The sequence below is a fragment of the Ambystoma mexicanum genome, chromosome 4p, assembly GCF_040938575.1.
Source record: "Ambystoma mexicanum isolate Mex_15411 chromosome 4p, UKY_AmexF1_1, whole genome shotgun sequence".
NCBI classification, from domain to species: Eukaryota; Metazoa; Chordata; class Amphibia; order Caudata; family Ambystomatidae; genus Ambystoma; species Ambystoma mexicanum.
The window spans coordinates 467,186,735-467,205,659 of record NC_090927.1 but is presented as its reverse complement, the minus strand read 5'-3'; the positions used below and the strand labels follow the sequence as shown (position 1 = coordinate 467,205,659).

General features: G+C 46.6%; 1 long non-coding RNA gene across 1 annotated transcript; it reads right to left on the bottom strand.

Annotated features, from left to right (window-relative positions):
* Window positions 1-11,573: 11,573 nt before the first annotated feature.
* Window positions 11,574-12,003, bottom strand: LOC138452598 (uncharacterized). The gene is made up of 2 exons (XR_011260249.1): window positions 11,942-12,003; window positions 11,574-11,848 (listed from the first exon to the last, which is right to left on the bottom strand). It is a non-coding gene; the product is annotated as an uncharacterized lncRNA (long non-coding RNA).
* Window positions 12,004-18,925: the final 6,922 nt, after the last annotated feature.

Below are 18,925 nucleotides of genomic sequence, written 5' to 3'. Positions count from 1 at the left end.
CCTTAGGCCCAGGATCAGATGCAGAAGACACGATGAGCGTTCTGCTGCAGAGGATGCAGAATAACGCAAAGCAAGATTCATCCATCGGGTGTGGTTTAAATAGCCTCCTGTAGTGCTTAGGTGTCTCCTTCCACAGCCACGCCTAGGTAAGAAAAGAGTTCCTGCTTTCCAGAAGAGTTCCAGTGTTCTGAACTTAGGGAGTGGCCCCTGCCCCACCCAACAGGAAAAGTAGTTCCAAACAGAAGAGGATCAGAGGCTCAACTGGCAGGCAAGTAAGCAGCATGGTCTGCTGCAGGTAAGTCCACCCAAGCATTATGAGCCTGGCACTTCCAGCGCTGGGACTGGGCATATTTATGAGCCTGGTGCCACTGGCGCCAGGACTAGGTCCAAAAGGTCCCAATTGGGACTGGTTGGCACTCGGAACCTGGGTTATGGATCTGCTTCCAAGGGAGTTGGGAAAACCCTGACCTTTTGGAAGCAGAGATCATGACACAGGCCAAGCACCCCCGGAAGCAGGCATCATGCCCTCGGGTAAAAGCCCAGCGGCCCCTTATAGGGGCTCTTTGGATCTCAGTCCTGGCGCCTTTGGCGCCAGGCTCATGTTGGACATCAGTCCTGGCACCATAGGCGCCAGGGTCATAAAGGGAGGTGTTTTGTGCACTTACCTGATGCAGACCATGCTGCACGCTTCAGGCCTCCCTGAGACCTGAAAGGGACTATTTTTTCACTTGGGCATGGCTAGGGAAGGATACATACCTAGTTGGGGAAGGATACATACCTGGGACTTCTTTGGAGGCTATTTAAGCCACGCCCAGACAGCAGCTCATGCTTCGCGTTGTTCTGCTTCCTGCAGCTTAACGCTCACCGTGTCTGCTCCTGCTCCTGGACTCCAGCCAAGCCCACCTCGAACCTGGAAGACCTGCAAGGAAGGAAGAGAAGAGAAAGGTGAAAACAAAGGACTATTTCAAACTTCTTACCTGCATCCGGAATCTTCTCGCCAGCATCCCTGAAGAAAGACTTCCATTTAAAAGCATCGCGTTGCTCGCTGCAGCGCCACGCTTCACTCACCTGTCCTCGAGACATCTCCCGGCTCCATCGCGGCTGTCAGCATCGGACGCCACATCTCTGCACCTAGGGGAGAGAGGAAGAAACAAAAGGTCAGCAGAAGGAACACAGAAGGAAAGCCTGATTAACAGCCATAATACTTACCGGCTTTTCTTCCACATTTCGGGTGGCGCCGCCCCGTTGGCAGGTATCGTACCCCGGCCCCTATGGGGAAAGGACAAGAGACATTTCTGGGGAATGATAAGGACATTTAGAGGGATCGCCCTCATCACTACTCACCTCAGCAGTTTAACCCCTCGACGCATCGCCTTCATTCTGCACCTGAAATAAAGGACAGATCACAGGTCAGAAAGACAACATAAAGGGGGCCTCACTTGAACTTTGAACTTTCATACTTACGGCGCATCGCTCAGGAAAGTCAAGTGGATTTTGCCAGCGCCATTCTGAAAACCAGTGAAGTAACTGGACGAACGCGCGCCCCTGCACCAGAAGCAGGATGGAGAGTTCATCCTTCCAAACCATAAGGTGAGCTTAAACCGGGGTTTGGAGGAAGTTAGAGAGGAACGAAGGGGGAAAGGGGGGAGCTAGCACACTATTCTGCAGACTGTTAATCCCCTTTCTCATCTGCAGAAGGATATTCCTACGGGCCAGGCAAGCACGATTTGGAGGTCCTGTCCAATCGGTGTTCCGGGTCCTGCGCATCACGCTAGAAGAGGCCACAGCAATCCAGACTAGACCAGCGCCCACGTGGGAACCAGGTGAGCGTTACAGAGCATGAGTTTCCATTCATTGTTGGATCGTACAGGGTGACCTCCTTTCTCCTGGGATCCACCTTCAAGTAGGACATCAACTCGGACGTGTTGTTTGTTCCTTGCAATGGGCAGATCCTCAACTTCACCTTTCCAATGCCATTAAGCTAAAAACGGCATTGTCGCTTGTATAGCCTATTGCTGTCACTTTGGGTCATACTGTCCCAAACAATGACACTCGTCCTCCTTAGCTCCACCCTGTAGGCCTTCTTTAGATTTGGTTGTGCACGTAAAGTGGCAGTAGGACCCGAAAAGAGCCATAGAGGGGAAGGAGGGATGGTTCGCAAGTGAATCCATGCATGCCCCATGCAGAGAACAAGAGTTACAGGTAAGTAACTTGTTTCTTCTCCAGCATGGGGTCTTACATGGATTGACATGCTCTGAAAACAATTACACAGCAGTACATAAACACAACCATGGGAGGTGGCAAAGTTCAACAGAAGCAATAAGACTTACCCCTGGAACACACTCGCCTCAAGAAAATAGATTGCAAAGCAGCACTTGTCGGACATGAGACTCCTACCTGTAATCCCTATCGACACAGTAGAATCTTGTGATGGCGTGAGTAGGCCTCCATATAGCAGCCCTGCAGATATCTAGCATGGGAACAGCAGAGAGGAATGCCATCAGAGATGCGATTGCTCTGGTGGAATGGGGCCTTGGTCTGCCTGGCAATGGCCTGTTGGCCAGCTGATGGCAATGCATGATGTAGCCCGATCGGCATCTGGAGATGGACGCCTTAGGTGGGGCCTTCCCATGACCCACATGTCCAAAGATTACAAAAAGCTGAGAAGTCTTTTGAATGTCCATCGTGCATGCAACATAGAATTTCAAAGCATGTGCCACATACTGTGAATGGAAAGACCTTTCAGGAGACGTAGAACGGTTTGCAAAGAAAACTGGCAGTAGCAAAGGTTTGTTTAAATGAAAGTGTGACAGGACCTTGGGCATAAAGGAAGAAGGAGTCCTTAGAACCACCTTCACTGGGTGGAACAACAATATGAGAGAGCCTGGCTGAGGTGATAGCCACGAGGAAAGCGGTTTTCCAAGAAAGAAACTTGAAGGGGGCTTGATGCATATGTTTAAATGGCGGCCTCGTGAGCTTGCAGAACACTATATTAAGCTCCCATGCTAGAGCAGCAGCCTTCACTGGTGGAATAGTCCTGAAGAGGCTTTTGAGGAACTATTTGACAAGCCTATGCGACCACAGCGAGAGCCTGCTCAGAGTCCAGGTTTACTGGGAGATGGTGGCCAGATGTACCTGGATTGATGCATGTGCAAGGCCAGCCTTGGCAAGCTAGAGCAAGTAAGGAAGATGCTGTGGTGCCGTAATGCAACATAGAGAGATTTTCTTTGACCGGCACCATACTGTAAAACGTGTCCACTTGTTTGTAACTGGCAAATGTAGATGGAGGCCTGGCCTTAATGTTCTTGCATTCCAAGGGCACCGAGTAGTGTCCAAACTCTAGGAGCAGGAGCCAGGCTGCTAGATTCAGAGATGCTGGATCATGGAGCAGGATGGATCCTACTCTCCTGGAGGGCAGGTCTGGGAAAGGAGGCAGCTTGAATGCTGGCGCCACCGAAAGGTGGAGGAGATCTGGGGACCAGATCTGCCTGGGCCACACCAGTGCAATGAGGATCATTTTGCAGCGGAATATTTTGAGTGTGTTGATCACACGTAGAAGCAACAGTATTGGCAGGAATGCATACAGGAACTGGCCTTCCTATGGGATTGAGAAGGCGTCCCCCAGACTCCTTGCTTGAGGGAACCTGCTGACAAACTGCTGGCATTGGTCGCTGTAGCAAACAGGTTGATCTGAGGCTGGCCCCATTTACTGAAGATCGAGACACCCGGGCCTGCTGGAGCGTCCACTCGTGGCAGGACTGTACTACTGAGAGTATCTGCGATGGGGGTTTCAATGCCTGCCAAGTGGAACAGGACTAGAAACATCCCCTGAGCAATGGCCTAGCACCACATGTTTCTGTGTCTCAAGGGAGAGGACAGGAGAGCTTGTTCCACCCTGCTGCTTAATGTAATACATGGTGGTTGTAATGTCTGTGAAAATCCTGACCACCTTCTCCAAAAGCTGTTGCTTGAAGGACATTGATATGCAACGTCTTCTCTTCTGGGCACCACAGTACGCCCGGGGGTGTGCCTTAACCCTCCAGAAAGGCATTGGTAGTGACCGTTTCCTGATGTGCTGGGGTCCTGAAGGGAGCCCCTCGCGAGATGGTAGGGTGAATGGACCACCTCCCTCAGGGCTTTCTTGAATGTTCGATTGAGGACTATCTTGTCGTTCCATGAGCCAGAGATTTGCATCCACCTGGGGTCCAGGAACTTCTGTGGAGGTCTCATGTGCAACCTGCAATGAGGGACCAGATGGATGCAGGAAGCCATCATCCCTAACAGGGATTTGATGGATCGGATTGTCGGCACTCCGACGAAGGATAGCCTTTGAAACTTTCCTAGGATGGCACGTATCCTTTGCCCCAATGAGACCGATAGGCACGAAAATGTGTTGAGTAGGGCCCCCAGGAACAGAGCATCTTGGGACAGCACCATGCAGTATTTGGGATAGTTTTAAGAGAATCCCAGAGAGGTGGGAGTCTGGACCGTCTCTGCTGTATGTTGCGCCACCTGAGCGTAAGAATGAAACCAGACCAGCCAATCGTCCAAGTAAGGGGAGGACATACCGATGAAGGAACGCCGCCACTTGGGCTAGACATTTGGTGAACACCCTCGGGGCTGATTTGAGGCTGAAGGGTAGCGCCTTGAACTGTTAATGTCTTCCTTGGACGACAACCCTTAGGAACTTCTGATGTTCTGGGTGAATGGGGATGTGGAAATATGCATCCTCCAGATCCAGCAAATCCAGGAAATCTCCCTCTTACAGTTGGCTGAGCATGTGCTGTAATGTGACCATCCTGAACTTTTGCAACTTTACGGATTTGTTGAGACGAAGCAAGTCCAGAATAGGCCTCCACCTGTCCGACTTCTTGCGAACCAGAATTTATCTGGAGTACACTCAGGAGCCTCGAGGGACAGATTATATAGCCCCTTTAGCAGTATGGCCTGAACTTCCTTGACAAGTTGGGATCCATGCTGCTCATGTCTTATTCACATGAGGAATGTGGAAGCACTTGTCTTGGAACTCCAGAGTGTCCCTGCTCGATGATGTTGAGCACCCATTTGTCTGTGTAGAAGTTGCGCCAGAGGCCGGCAAACTAAGATAGCTGGCCTCCCACTGGGGTGCTGATGTGGGGGCTCAGAGACCGGGTCTGGTCAGGCTTCCTTCAGCACCTGCATCCTGGTGGCTTGATGACAACGGCACTCGATACCTCCCCTATAGGCCTGGAAACGGCCTATATATGCCACCTGGATAGTGGAGCAAGAGGGCCAGCAGTAGGAAGGGCTGGGCACTTTGCAAGTTCAGGAAATCTTTCCTTTCTGGGAGCAGAATGTCTGCCTCTTTTGTTGCAGCATGCCCAGGGAGCGTGCAGTCTCTTGATGGTGAGATAGGACTAGTTCATCACCCTGCCGAAAAGGCTATCCTTGTCAAAAGGCATGTTGACCACTTTGGTTTGGACGTCCTGCCTGAAGTTTGTGGCCCTGAGCCAACCTTGACGGCGTAGGGCTATGCCGTTGTCCATCTGCCGGAAACCATAGTCAACAATGTCAAGGGCGACTGTGATTGCATGGCCAGATGCCACTTCCCTTTCCTGAAAGATGGCTATGGCTTCCGCTTTCTTGTTCTCTGGCAGAAAATTGATAATGGGTCCCAACTTGTACCAGAGTCCTCTGTCGTAGTGTGCAAGGATAGCTAGGGCATCGGTGGCCCTACCCGTAGATGCCACAGTGGTGGTTATGCGCTTTCCAGCCGCATCAAGCTTCCTCCCCTCAAGGTCAGGAGGGACTGAGCAAGAGGATTATGGATTAGAATACCTCTTCCTCACAACAGCCGAGACCACAGATTCCGGTGTCAGATGGCCGGTGATGCATTTAGGAGCAGTATCTGGGACCCTACATTTCTTAGCCAGCCTCTCCTTTTTAGTAGGTGCACCATCCGTCATCCAGAAGCAGGACTGAGACCACAATTTTTCTGGAAGATTCACAGCACTGGAAAAGGAATTCCTCCTTTTTTTACTCCGTATCCAGGTTGAAAAGCTTGGCCGTCCGGGAGATCATCACCTGGAAAGATCCCACTTCATCTGGTGGAAGAGTCCATAGATGGTAGCCCTACATCTGAAGGCGCACCGTCTGCAGGGGCGTAGTCCTCATGCTCATCCATACCTTGGGTACCATCTGTGTGCGGGTTAGTGCCTGTGTTAGTGTCTGTTCCTGTCAGGACCAACCCCTCAAAGGGCCGTTGAACAGCAGCTGGCTGCGGGATCGCAGGCACTTGAGTAGGTGGCGCCAGTTGGGGCCAAGACTGTCTTTGCGGACTGGCCACAGGAGCTGGGCCCTTGTGGGCTTTGGCAGAAAAGAGAGATCTGCTGGTTCCTCCTTCTCTGCTGGAAACTCTCGGGAAGGTGCCCAGCACAGGTGCACCTGGAGTAGATAGTGCAGACAGAACAGACCCAACCGGAATGGACGGAGGTCTTGGAGGCAATGCTGCCCTTGAGATAGCCATTGTTACAGTGGAGATGGTGCCTGCAGTCGTCGAGCCTGAAGACATGACAAAATGGGGTACTGCCGCCTTGGCGGATGGTGTCGTCGATGGTGGAGCCTTTGTCTGCAATGATTCAGCCGACCGTCTTGGGGTCGTTGACGAGAACGTCTTTGGGGTTGTCGATGTTGAATGATGCTTCGTCAACGGTGAAGGAGTAGATTATCAGACTGGGTTCCCTTTGTGGTTGTGGCCCATCGAGACGACTGAGACGCAGCGGTGCTCGTCAAATGCAGAAGTCAGAGCAGTTAGAGGTCAGTTCCTACATCTGATTTGGTGAAGCATCAATGATTGAGACCATCGGCCATTCCATAAGTGCAGCAGTACACAAGAGTAAGTTTGGTTTGCTTTTATGCCCTCAGAAGCCAGTGAATGATTAGCACCCTATGTCGCACTGTAGGGGTCAGCCTATGGCTGATAATGCTGCTAAACACTCAGGAGGGGATCTGGCACAAACGAATAGATTTCATACTGCCAGATTTGCCAGTCAAAACTGTATTGAGGCTGGCTATGGCTCCTAATGATCAAATATGTCACTTCCTCCCATACACACAAGCCAAGGGATACTCCTGTAACCACTCTTATAGACAACGTATTACACAAAGGAAACTACTGTAACAAACCTAGTCAGCTGCCAGAACACAAAGCTTTGCAGAGTGCATCTTTGTAGACACATTGTCCATCTCAAACTAGATATTGAAACTCTTCCAGTAAGGTGAGAGGTGGCAGAAGTCAACCGAAAGATTAGCATAAGCCATGTCTAAAAGAAAGATGCAAGATGGTCTGGATGAGAAGGGAAGTTAGTGTGGCCCTAAAAAGGCACTAACAGAGTCTCTAAGCATGTGCAATTCCTCCTACCTTAACTGTTAGATGACACCATCTCCAAAGGTTGGCAAACAATCTTCTGGCCTTATTTGGGGGCTCCACCAAGGCAGATTTCTGCAATTAAAGTCAATTAGGTTTCTCAAATTGATCATAGTTGTCTGAATATTTGTCAATAAAGCAGGTGCTGATAAGGTGTAATTTGCTTACAGTTTCTTTATGGATCATGTGTTGACCAGTCACTTGGATTGTACATTTCCTGAGGGTTGGTCACACAAAAGCTGTTCAATTCATCCTCAAATATGACCATTAGGCTGTTTGGGGGATCAGGCGGTTGGCCAGACTCCAGCAAGTTGTTCTTTCAGGATGTTTTGAAGGATGTCTCCTGAAGTGACATGCCTCAGAGTTGCTCTTTGGTGGTATAGTCTTGGCAGTCAAGGAAAATGCTGCTTGATGGTGATGTGGTTTCTTGTGTTTTTATAGTAGTTCTGTGCAGAGTATGCCAGAAATGGTTTGACAATGTATCTTAAAATATTAAGGGAAGAGTCTAGGAGTCACATTCTGACCAATTTGCAAAATCAAATCCCTTGCCCTCATGCAGTCTTTTCCCTTCTGAGCATGAGTGTCTGGTACCAGTGGATACAACCATTCAAGACAAATTGGTTCCTCAGGTTAAGCAATTGTTCTGGCTGTAGATCTTGCACTCTGAACATTTCAGGGATAACGAACACAGGAATGACAGATAGTTCCAGTCATACTGCAAAATTAACCTGTTACATTGACAACCTTTTACCTATAGTGGATATCAAGGTTTAGTGAAACAGGTATTACCCACATTGGTCATTTCGAATTCACGGTATGGTACAACTGGCCGAATTTGGCCAGTACCATTTAGTCGTTTTGAAACAACCAATTTGGGTAATCACTACCAAACATGGGTAGTGGGTATTGCAAGGGTGTCCCCCACTCTCCATGTTTGGTAGTGATTTTGGGGGTGCCAGGGGTCTTGAGGCTGGGGACCCAGAAAATAAAAGCGGACCCTGCGGCATCAGATCCGACCCACATTGGAGGGACTGATCCGACACCGCAGGGTAAAAACATCCACGGATGGCAAAAAGGTAAGTAGGGGGTGTTTTTTTATTTTTTATTATTAGGGCCGTTTTGGCCGCTGCAAAATTGGCTTCACAGTCAATTTGGTCACAAACAATTGTGCCACGGCAAAAACGTATACATCCGTGAAACATGGTGAATCTAGACAATATAGTATCCAAGGGACAAATCAGTGATCATTGGCTAGCTAATATTCAGCTTTGCACTGAACCTTAGCAATGCTGAATGATTATGCAAAGGCAAATTAAATTATGTAAAGCCAATCTGGCCATTTAAAACTTAATCTAGTACTGCAAGCAATTACAATTACGGTGCAATTACGGTGTATAGTATGGTGGGAGCTGTCTAGAAATGCATAGACCTGTCTAGCATTCAGACCATTACATCCATTTTCAAAGAGAATGAGCAAGGTGACAGTCTTGGTTCTATCAAAATTTGGCAGTAGGGTGATATTGAGATGGGGTTTAATCTGGGAAGATTCCAGAGTGAAAGGTTATTGAATGTTAGTTTGGTGGTAAGTTCTCCTCAGTAGGGCATTCACAAGCCGGTGCTGCTTCTCGTTTTGGAATGGTCATCCCTGCATTGTGATGTTGAGTCAAGGGGGTGGGGGGGTGTTCGGGGTGGCAAAGCAACCCAATACAGTGGCTAGTGTAAAGTTGCCAGGTCATTAGGTGAGTTTTTCAGGCTACCACCAAGGTTAGATTAGTGTCTTGAAATTAGACCAGTTAACTTTGCTGTCATTTTAGCCTAGCCAAAGCATGGCTTTGCTCTGTGGTAACCCAGGTTGATTAAGGAAGATTTGAAAGGTAAAACTGGTAGGAGTGTTGCATTTTTGAAGGGGGAAGAAGTGTGTCCTCACTATGCCCACTGGTCCAGTCTTTGCTTCCTAGTGGGACACCAGTACAGTAATTATAGCAGGACAAAAGGAACAAATTCAGTGCAGCAATAATAAAGCAGACACAAGAAAGCAACATGAAAATGGGAAAACACTACCATAGAGCACTAATTAGAAACACTCTACAGGGTGTCATAAATGGTGCCGTCAAATGGTTGGATAATAGACCTGACTGACTCATGCAGAACCCTCCCTGAAGCCAGTTTCAAACAAACTGGGTTCCAAGTCAAAAACCACTTCAGGCAAGACCATTTGTGCATGGCCATCCACCAGTAAAGGCTGTGGTAAAATCAGATACTCTGCAGTACCCTCTTAGTCCAAGTGATGCCGTGCCCTGCCTAGTGGGGCACTTTACAAAATCTGCACTGTTACCTTTAAATCCTGCACTCCTCCCAACCATGAGTTAACACTTCCAGCTGGAAGAGCTTTTTGAGGAATCCCTCTGCAGATCTGCTGGGGCGATGTTGCAACTTGTCTGCTCCAAGTAAGTGAAGGGCTGGTGGGATTTCTGAAGGAACGACTTGTAAATGCCCTTTGTCCAACAATTCTACGTGGCAAGTTTATTCCCCATACATATTGTTTGGGTACATATTCTTCTGTAGTTATATGGAACACACTTTGATGAAAAGTCCTTCAAGGCTTAGCAGATTTCAGGCTCACAGGTGTGATAGCTGAACCAGCATGGTATTTACTGTAGAAGACCATAAGACAAAATAAAAAAGTTGACAAATTCTCACTAATAAAAAAGTGTGCCTCACTAGCACAGGATGGGGGGTAGAAATATGAAGATGGCCTCAGCCTACCCACCTCATTGGACTGGTAGTAAGCTACACAAAGAGAGACAATTCGGTCTATTACGTTTACAAATGTTGTAAAGATTCCCCAGACATCCATGAGGCTGGTGAATGTGAAATATTATGGAGCGTTTCTTCCAGTTGAGCAGTCTCAAGACAAATGTCTGGTGCAGAAACCTGGATTGGGCACCAGAAAAACATGGATTAAAACCACAGGGATGTAATATATACCGAGGGGGGTTTGCTGCCTTTTGGTCCGACTGATTATAGTTTCCAGTAACCGGATATTGTGCACCGTACTCGACCCGTTTCACACGGATGTAAAACATTGTTATCAGTGACCTAATTTTACAATTGTTCAAGTACATACAAAGCAAATATTTTACCGTTTACATCAAGTAAAGACAATCAGCAATAGTAAGACCTTGGGAAGAAGACAGTCGCCAAATTTAAACACTGGCACCAATATAGATTTTTTTTTCACTACCCTCTTTCCCCACAGATTTTTGGGAAATGGATACACAAGAGATTGACCCATAGTCGGCCCTCTCATTCCAGTACTGCTGCAGATGACCAGTTAGGTCCTGGGATTTCTTCAAATTCAGAACAGGACTACATTATCCGGGGTAAAATGAAATTTCCAGATAAACTTGCTCTTAAGTACTGTGTTCCCATTGTATACACAATCGTACATCTCATTTTCCACAAAATTAGACGAAGTTACAGCAGGAATAGGATGTAAGACTGACAAGTCTGTCAGCCCTCTGACCAGACAACTCTCCACATACTCCTAGAGTTTCCACTATTTAAGGCTATTAGCATTTGCTGCCACTTACCAGTGGGACCCTTAAGACATATGCTCTTGATCCAATTTATATATTCCCACTGATACATATACAAGGTATTTGGCTTCCTCTTTAATTCCCTGAACTCCTTAAACTAGAGTTTGACCCTACTAATTTCGATATCATAGGGCTGTAGCTCTTTACCACTCGCTGTAATGCATCTCACATTCACCCTGCCCATTTGTTTAGCCAGTAGGGATAATCATTCTTCAAACTAGTCAGATGTTGTCCACTGGAAAACTGAATACGCCAAATCGGCTTGCAAACATAGGGTGGAGCAGGCCCCATCAATATTGTGGAAACTGGATTATGTAGAGGCGCACTCAATGTTATATGGCTTCTTGTGATAATATTTTAGGATTAAATAGTTCTTGGGTTTATCTTCAAGGTGCTCCCAATTAGTAGAGTGCTACCTCTACTTTAACAAATGTGGTAAGTGAATGGTCCAACGATAACCTCATTGTACAAACTGGGGCACAGCATAGCGCAAAACAAATTTTGCTTCTCATTCAATACAATTTCTTGAAATACTATCAATAGGTACATATTAATTCATATTCAACATCTTTCATATAAAAGAAAGCATTTATTTTTGCGTTTCCGACATTGCTTCATAAAGAAAATCAAAGTAGTGCATCATAAACAAAATATTGACATATTAACTCATATGTTTTTTACAATACACATTTCTTTCATATATTTTTCTCATACGTTTCCAACTGTTATTTGTTCACATGATCCAATAATCTTGATAGGTTTCCCAATATAGTTTCCTATCTTTAAACTACGCGTTTCGGGTAATAGATACCCTTCTTCGGGTTTAAGAGTATTGGATTGTTTTCTGTAAGACATAAATTGATATATCTAGATTACTTAGTTTGTAATACGTTTATTAAAGAATAAACTTGCAATGGCTCAGTTCAGATAAACTAACCTTAGAATTCGTATCACCCTCTCAGGAAAAGCTTGCTGCCCAAACAGGGTAAATTTCAAAAGCTGTAAAATAAGGATAAAACGTGTTTCACTAGTGAGTGATCTTAGTTGTGAGGAGCGGTGGGGTGCAGAGGCAACAGTCGCTATAATGAGCGCTGGGTCCCCCTGCATATCATCAAATTCAAGAGAGTTCTTAATATGGTACATAGTTCACAGGATGACATGTGTAACTCACCACCAATTAGATAGTTGTGTCTATTGGTAAATGCCACTGTCTTCTTAGGTTATTGCTTCAATTTTGGAAGAACCCTGAAATTAAATCAGGCGTGGTTCTTTTTAAAATGTGCTAAATGCGGTTTACATGTTTCAGTTAATGCATTCTCTTGGCTGTGCACCCTGCTTTGCCCATTTCCTACCTTGACCCGTAATGTTTCCTGCTTTTACTCGCTCTTCCCCCGTACATCTGTGATAACAGGGATTCGATTAGTTCTAGGGAATAGGGCTATGCTAAGAACCAGTTTTAATTGCTAAATTCGGGATCGAACGCGAAAAGCTATTCTTACCCGTTCAGAGCCGGTATACGTGCATCTCCATTCCGCAAGCTCCTGCTCTCTGCGAAGTTCACAGACGCCGGGCTGCAGCGCGTGTCACTAAAAAACTGCGGCGGCTCGTCGTCAGTTTTATTCAGGCTATACCATCAGGTGCCGGTTTGGGCGCCAGGTTGGGAGAACTAGAGTGTTAGACTTACTGAGAGATTCTCTCTATCTGTAGATGTATCTACTAGGAATGATGCTATAAAATCTTGATATATTTCAACCAGATGTCCTAATTACCATAAATTCACCTGGAACAGTTAAATGATGTTACACAGTCGCATTATTCGGCGCTATTAGAGTCTAAGTTTTATGAGTTAGTAATCCTCATTCAATCTTAAGACATTATTCTTTTTACCCATTATTAGCCTTATGTCAATAGAAATACATTATGCAAGTATACAGTTCTGCATCTTATACATCACGTGACCCTTCAATCATTGAAACACATTAGAAGGCATTTTTGCATTTGCAATTCTCGTTTGTGACAAGTGGGTCCCTGTGTGTTTGCAACAATCTCAAGAATATTGCTTAAGTACTCATATGATCCCTGGTACCGTGGTTCACAAAGGTCTTTGTATAAAGAAAGAACTCCTCACGTTTCATTAGTCACACATTCACGTCCATTTCTTTTTTAATGGGAATGTCTATAGATAGCAATTAAGATCCCAATCCCAAAAAATATATGAAAGAAATGTGTATTGTAAAAAACAATATGAGTTAATATGTCAATATTTTGTTTATGATGCACTACTTTGATTTTCTTTATGAAGCAATGTCGGAAACACAAAAATAAATGCTTTCTTTTATATGAAAGATGCTGAATATGAATTAATATGTACCTATTGAATAATCAACTATTTGATAGTATTTCAAGAAACTGTATTGAATGAGAAGCAAAATTTGTTTTGCCCTATGCTGTGCCCGAGTTTGTACAATGAGGTTATCGTTGGACCATTCACTTACCCCATCAATATTGTGCTCCGACCACACACCCCTACTACCCAAGAAACTTGGAATAAGACCCTCTGGCCCTTTAGGTAGCACTTCAAACTAAGTCCCACGTCAAGGAGAGGGTAGCATAATGACTTTCAGGGAGGGGGCTATTGCCACATAGGTAGTCAAGGGTAGCCTTCCCACAAACTAAGTAGGCATCCTTGGGACATCTGCATGCGTTCTCAAAAAAACAAACAAAAAAACCCAAATCGATTTCCAGTCCCTTAGGATCCCCTGCCACCTACGTCCTCTAGCATTTGCCTTGCCCACAACCATTTTGCTTTCCTTCTTGGTGGTGATCCCCACATCTGGCGTTTAGGTCCCCTCCTAATATGAGTGTACAGATGGATCCTTGACCCAATCCGTAATAATTGTGTCTACATGGACAGAAGTATCACCATTCCCCATCCCCTCCCCCCAAAACCCCCATCTCCGGAGGGTCATATACGTTGATTAGTAGTAAACAGTTGTTTCTACAATGCCCCTCCCGTTATTTCAACCACCAAAACATTCCCTTCTTCATCAGCAGGGAATATTTTGTTGGCTTTAAAAAGACTGGTTTACCCTAATAATTAAGCCACCAAACGGGCACCAATTGGGACCCTTATTCGCTGGCATGGAATTACAAAACCATCAACGTGGAAGTTGGCTGTGAGCTGCGTTTCTTGCAGCATAAAGGCAGTATGTTTAAATAATCTTGGGAGACACCCTTAACAAGGAAATGCAAATGGCCTCGCGTGTTCCATGAGGCTAGAGTGAATTTTCATTTAGGACCACACTCTGCCCCAGCTAGCATACCCTTCAGCCACCTCCAACCCCTTTCATTGTCATAATTCCCCAGATCCTTTATGCTGCTAACTTTAACCAAATTCTTGGTAATTTTTGCCCCTACACAGCAGTGATCACAACTATACCCCACTTCACTGGGAGGGGGAACAAGATCCAATTCAAACCTTAACAACTGAAGAGATTCAGCTTGCGCTCTAATAAGGGAAGCTGTCATAGGGCAGCAACAATGAATCTGAGACGTGCCCCACGCTGACTTCACAGGTTCAATACATTCAAAATTACAGGAATTTAGTAATCTGAGTGATGGCATTTTAGAAAAGGCCCTCAATTTTCTACTGATAGTTAATACACCATGTTTGTTTGGAGTAAAAGTCAAATTAAAGCCAACATCCAGAATGTCATTGTAGTCATCAGCAAGGTCAAGTACCATGCAAATTGTACTCAACCTTTTTTTCCAAAACAGTTATTGATTTTCAAAAGTAAACAAAACAGTGGCCCAAATAAACATTGTCTCGAGATCAAGAGCGAAGCAGGTTCCCTCAAATGTCCAGGACTGAACACAAATGGCACAATACATCTTTGCATGGGAGTGTCAACTGCCCATTACTATGGTGATATTCTCAAACAGCATCCACACATGCAACCCATATTTTCCCAAACTTATCTGGGCATCCAATGTCCTTATAAATCCTTTCCCTCCACAGCCATGCAGCCTTCCATATCCAGCACCCAGGACAACTTGGGGCTTTCCCTCACTTCCCAATTCATGGTAATGTTCCACTTTGCGACTATCAAAGCTTTAGAGATGAGCAGTTAATTTATGGAGTATGCTGTATCTCCCCCTCTCCGGCCCCAAGCAGCAGCAGTTTCAGCTTCAATGGGATCAGGTCTGTCTGACAATACAGCGATCCCTTCTCTTCCACCTTCCGCCAGAGGACTGGATTTGTGAACCTGCCCAGAAAGCAGGATAAAAACGACCCCTGCTCCATGTGACAGCATAAAGAGGTAGGGTCAGCTGCACGGCACCAGCCGAACAAAGCTTCCCTTGTGTAATACGTTCTATACATGAGCTTCAATTATACTCGTCGAAACCTGGATGGTATGGCCACCTTGCAGGGCAACATAAGGGCTTCTTGCCATTCTTCCGCTTCTAAGGAGGGGCCAACGTCCACCTCCCAAATGGTGTTGAGGTTGTCTGGTGAAACTGCGTAGCATTTGGTACAAAGTGGAAACCATCTTCCCAAATAGAAGCATGCTTCCAGAGGGGACCGCGCCGGGCAGTTGCGCCCACCAGGCATGGTATCACATACTGATATTAGTCCCACTGTTAACTGGGAGCTTTGCCATAATTCCTGAAATTAGCGGATGCGACCCTCTACTAGCATATCTGCCATTACCCAAATACCTTAGACATGCCATTAAGAAAAGGGCAGTACTGCAATCCGACAGGTCGCAGTTGTACCATAATGGAGCCTGTAACATTATGATCCCTTTCCACCCCATTTCCTCCTGAGCCTTGCCCCAAACTCTCACTACTTGTTGCAATATTGAAAGCAAATCTTTCCTGGCTACCCGTTTGAAGTGTTTGCAACGGGTCATTATAGGTCATTGCAGCATGTTCCAGCCAGATGTGGGATGGAAGTAGTTTCTTACCTGCAATTTAATTTCTCCAGCATTGGTATCTTTCATGGATTCACATGCTGTGAACATTTCACGTCAGGCTGGGAAACCCCAGTAACTTTAACATAGTAATTTTCCTATGGAAAAACATTGACACCTTGAGTGTCCCATCAACATCATTGTGGGTGCTTGCAGCACCAATGGGATGACTGTATAGCTCTGCCCCAGAAGCTTCCCTCAGATTTTAAACTCTGCAGATGGAGGATGTCCTATATATGTTTACCTGAGGAGAGAGGGCACATGTGAATCCATGAAAGATACCAACGCTGGAGAAATGGAGTTACAGGTAAGAAACTACTCCCTTCTCCAGAATTGGATCTTTCATGGATTCACATGCTGTGAATAGATTTTGTATGATATGATATGGCATTTGTAACGCGCCTATACACCAGTGTTTCAAGACGCGACGAGGAAGGGAGGGGGGGAGGGAAAAAAGGGAAGTCAGACAAAGATCCTACTGGGCCAGGTGTCATTCAGATCGCGCAAGTGCAAGGGTAGAGGGGAAGGGAAAAGTGCAAGGGGAAAGGGAGATGGGAAAGTGCAGTACAGGGGTAGAAGAAAAACAAGATAAATAATATGGGCCAGCTGGTGGCAAGTGCAGACAAGTGCTGGGAAGGGGGGCTGTAGGGATACAGAGACAGTCCCGCAGTGCAGGGTTGCCAGGGAGGCAGTGCAAGGGGAGAGTGCCTGGCCCAAGGACAGAGATCGGTGAGAGTGGCCCAGTTGCAGAATCAGTCCAGTTTCAGTAAGGAATTTAGCAGGGGAGAAGGGGTGAGGAAGCAGAAGCAAAGAGGAAGGTTTTGAGGTGCTTCCGGAACCGGAGATGGTTCTTCTCAAGTTTCAGGGATGCAGGAAGGCTGTTCCAGAGGGAGGCCCCAGCCGCGGAGAGAGATCTACCCCCAACTCGTTGCTTGGAGAAGCGGCTGACCCTGAGGGAGTTGGAGGCGGATGAGCGAAGAGCTCGAGAAGGAAGATATTTAGGAAGAGAGAGTTGAAGGTATTTTGGCCCCAGAAGGCCTTGTGGACAATGCAGAGGGTTTTGAACTTAATCCTCGCAGCCACTGGGACCAGTGTAGAGATTTCAGCCCTGGAGAGATACAGTCCCTGGGCTTGAGGCCAAAGACAAGTCTCGCAGTCCTGTTCTGGATGAGTTGCGGAGAGTAGAGGCAGGCAGATTTAGATAGAGGCTGTTACAGTAGTCCAGCTTGGAGAGAACCAGGGCTCTGGAGACGGTGAGCTTCTGGGGGAAGGAGAGGAAAGGAAGAATACCTCCGAGGAGGTGCAGCTGGTAGTGTGACTTCTTAGAGACGTCAGATATGTGAGGAGAGAAGGAGAGTGTGGAGTCGAAGATGACCCCGAGGTTTTTGGCTTGCAGGTAGGAGCAGGAAGAGGGCCAAGAGAGGCCGGCCAGAGTGCTGCAGGGAAGGAGGGAGTGGGTGTGCCGATGAGTAGAATCTCAGTCTTACTGGCATTAAGGCAGAGGTCATTGGCGGCACACCATTCCTGGATAGCAGACAGACAGTCCGAGATAAGGGAAGGAGAGGAGGTGGCCGAGGGTAGCCTGAAAATGAGCTGGGTATCATCCGCATAGCACTGAAAGTTGGGGCATAGAGTGGCGATGCGATGGGCAAGGAGTGCCAGATACTGGTTGAACAGCCAGGGAGAGAGGTTAGATCCCTGGGGGACACCACAAGTGGAGAAAAAGATGTCAGAGAGGAACGACCCCAGTTGGACCTGGGAGGGTCGATTGACAGTATACATGCTTGGAGGTGTAAACCAGGCAAACAGAATAGATATGAGGATGTATACATTAAAGCCAAAGCATACATCTGTAAGGTAGGGAACAGGAAGAACCCCAGAAGATGCAGGGCTTACCTTACTGGAACAGTCATTGAAGGACTGCCCATCCCATCTGCACATCTTCAGCGTGCTGCTGGTGTAAGCAGTAGTGCCTGGTGAAAATGTGCGGCACCGCCCATGTTTCCGCTTGACAAATGTCGCTGATGGGTTACCCCGACTAGAGCTGCCGATGCAGCCGTGGCGCTCATGGTACGTGTTCCGGGGGTTGCTTGTAACGGCCTGTTGGCCTTTGCGTGGCAGAAGGATATTGTTGACGCCACCCATCTAGAGATGCCCTGTTTGGAAATGGATCTTCCTTCGGTGGATGGACCAAAGGCTACAAAGAGTTGTTTAGAGGATCTGAACGATTTTGTGTGATCCAAATGATATTTCAATGCCCTTTTGACATGCAGCGAGTGCAGTGTCTTCTCTGCTGGAGAAGAGGAATTTGGAAAAAATGTGGGTAGAGTGATCATTGCATTTTTATGAAATTCAGATGCTAACTTATGTGGGTTTGTGGCGAGAACCACTGTCTCATGAACCAAAGCTAGGGAAGATCAATAACCAGGGATTGAGTTCTGAGACCAGTCTAGAAGACGTAATGGCCACTAAGAAAGCCACCTTCCAAGTTAGAAACTTCATGTGAATTGTTGACATGGGTTCAAATGGAGGCTTCATAAGTCCTGCCAAAACCAGGTTGAGGCACCATATACAGGTGGAATCCTTTTCTTCTGTGGAAAGGTACAAAAGAGGCCCTTCAAGAAATGTTTTATTAGCCTGTCACTGTATTGCAGTGATGTTCTTTTCCGTGTAAATCTGGAGATCGCTGATAAGTGCACCTTGATGGAAGAGACCGCCAGACCTTCCCTTTGCTAATTCCAGCAGATAAGGAAGGAGCCGATGAGGTGTTACAGCTAGCTGCTGTAGATATTTTTGTTGTGCACACCATGCACAAAATCTTTTCCACTTTCGGCTAAATGAGATGTTGGTGGATGGAGCTCTTGCTGCTGCTACGAGACGGCAGTCCAGAGAGATATTCAGATTTCCAAATTCAGAGTAGTCAGGAGCCATGCCGTCAACTTGAGAGC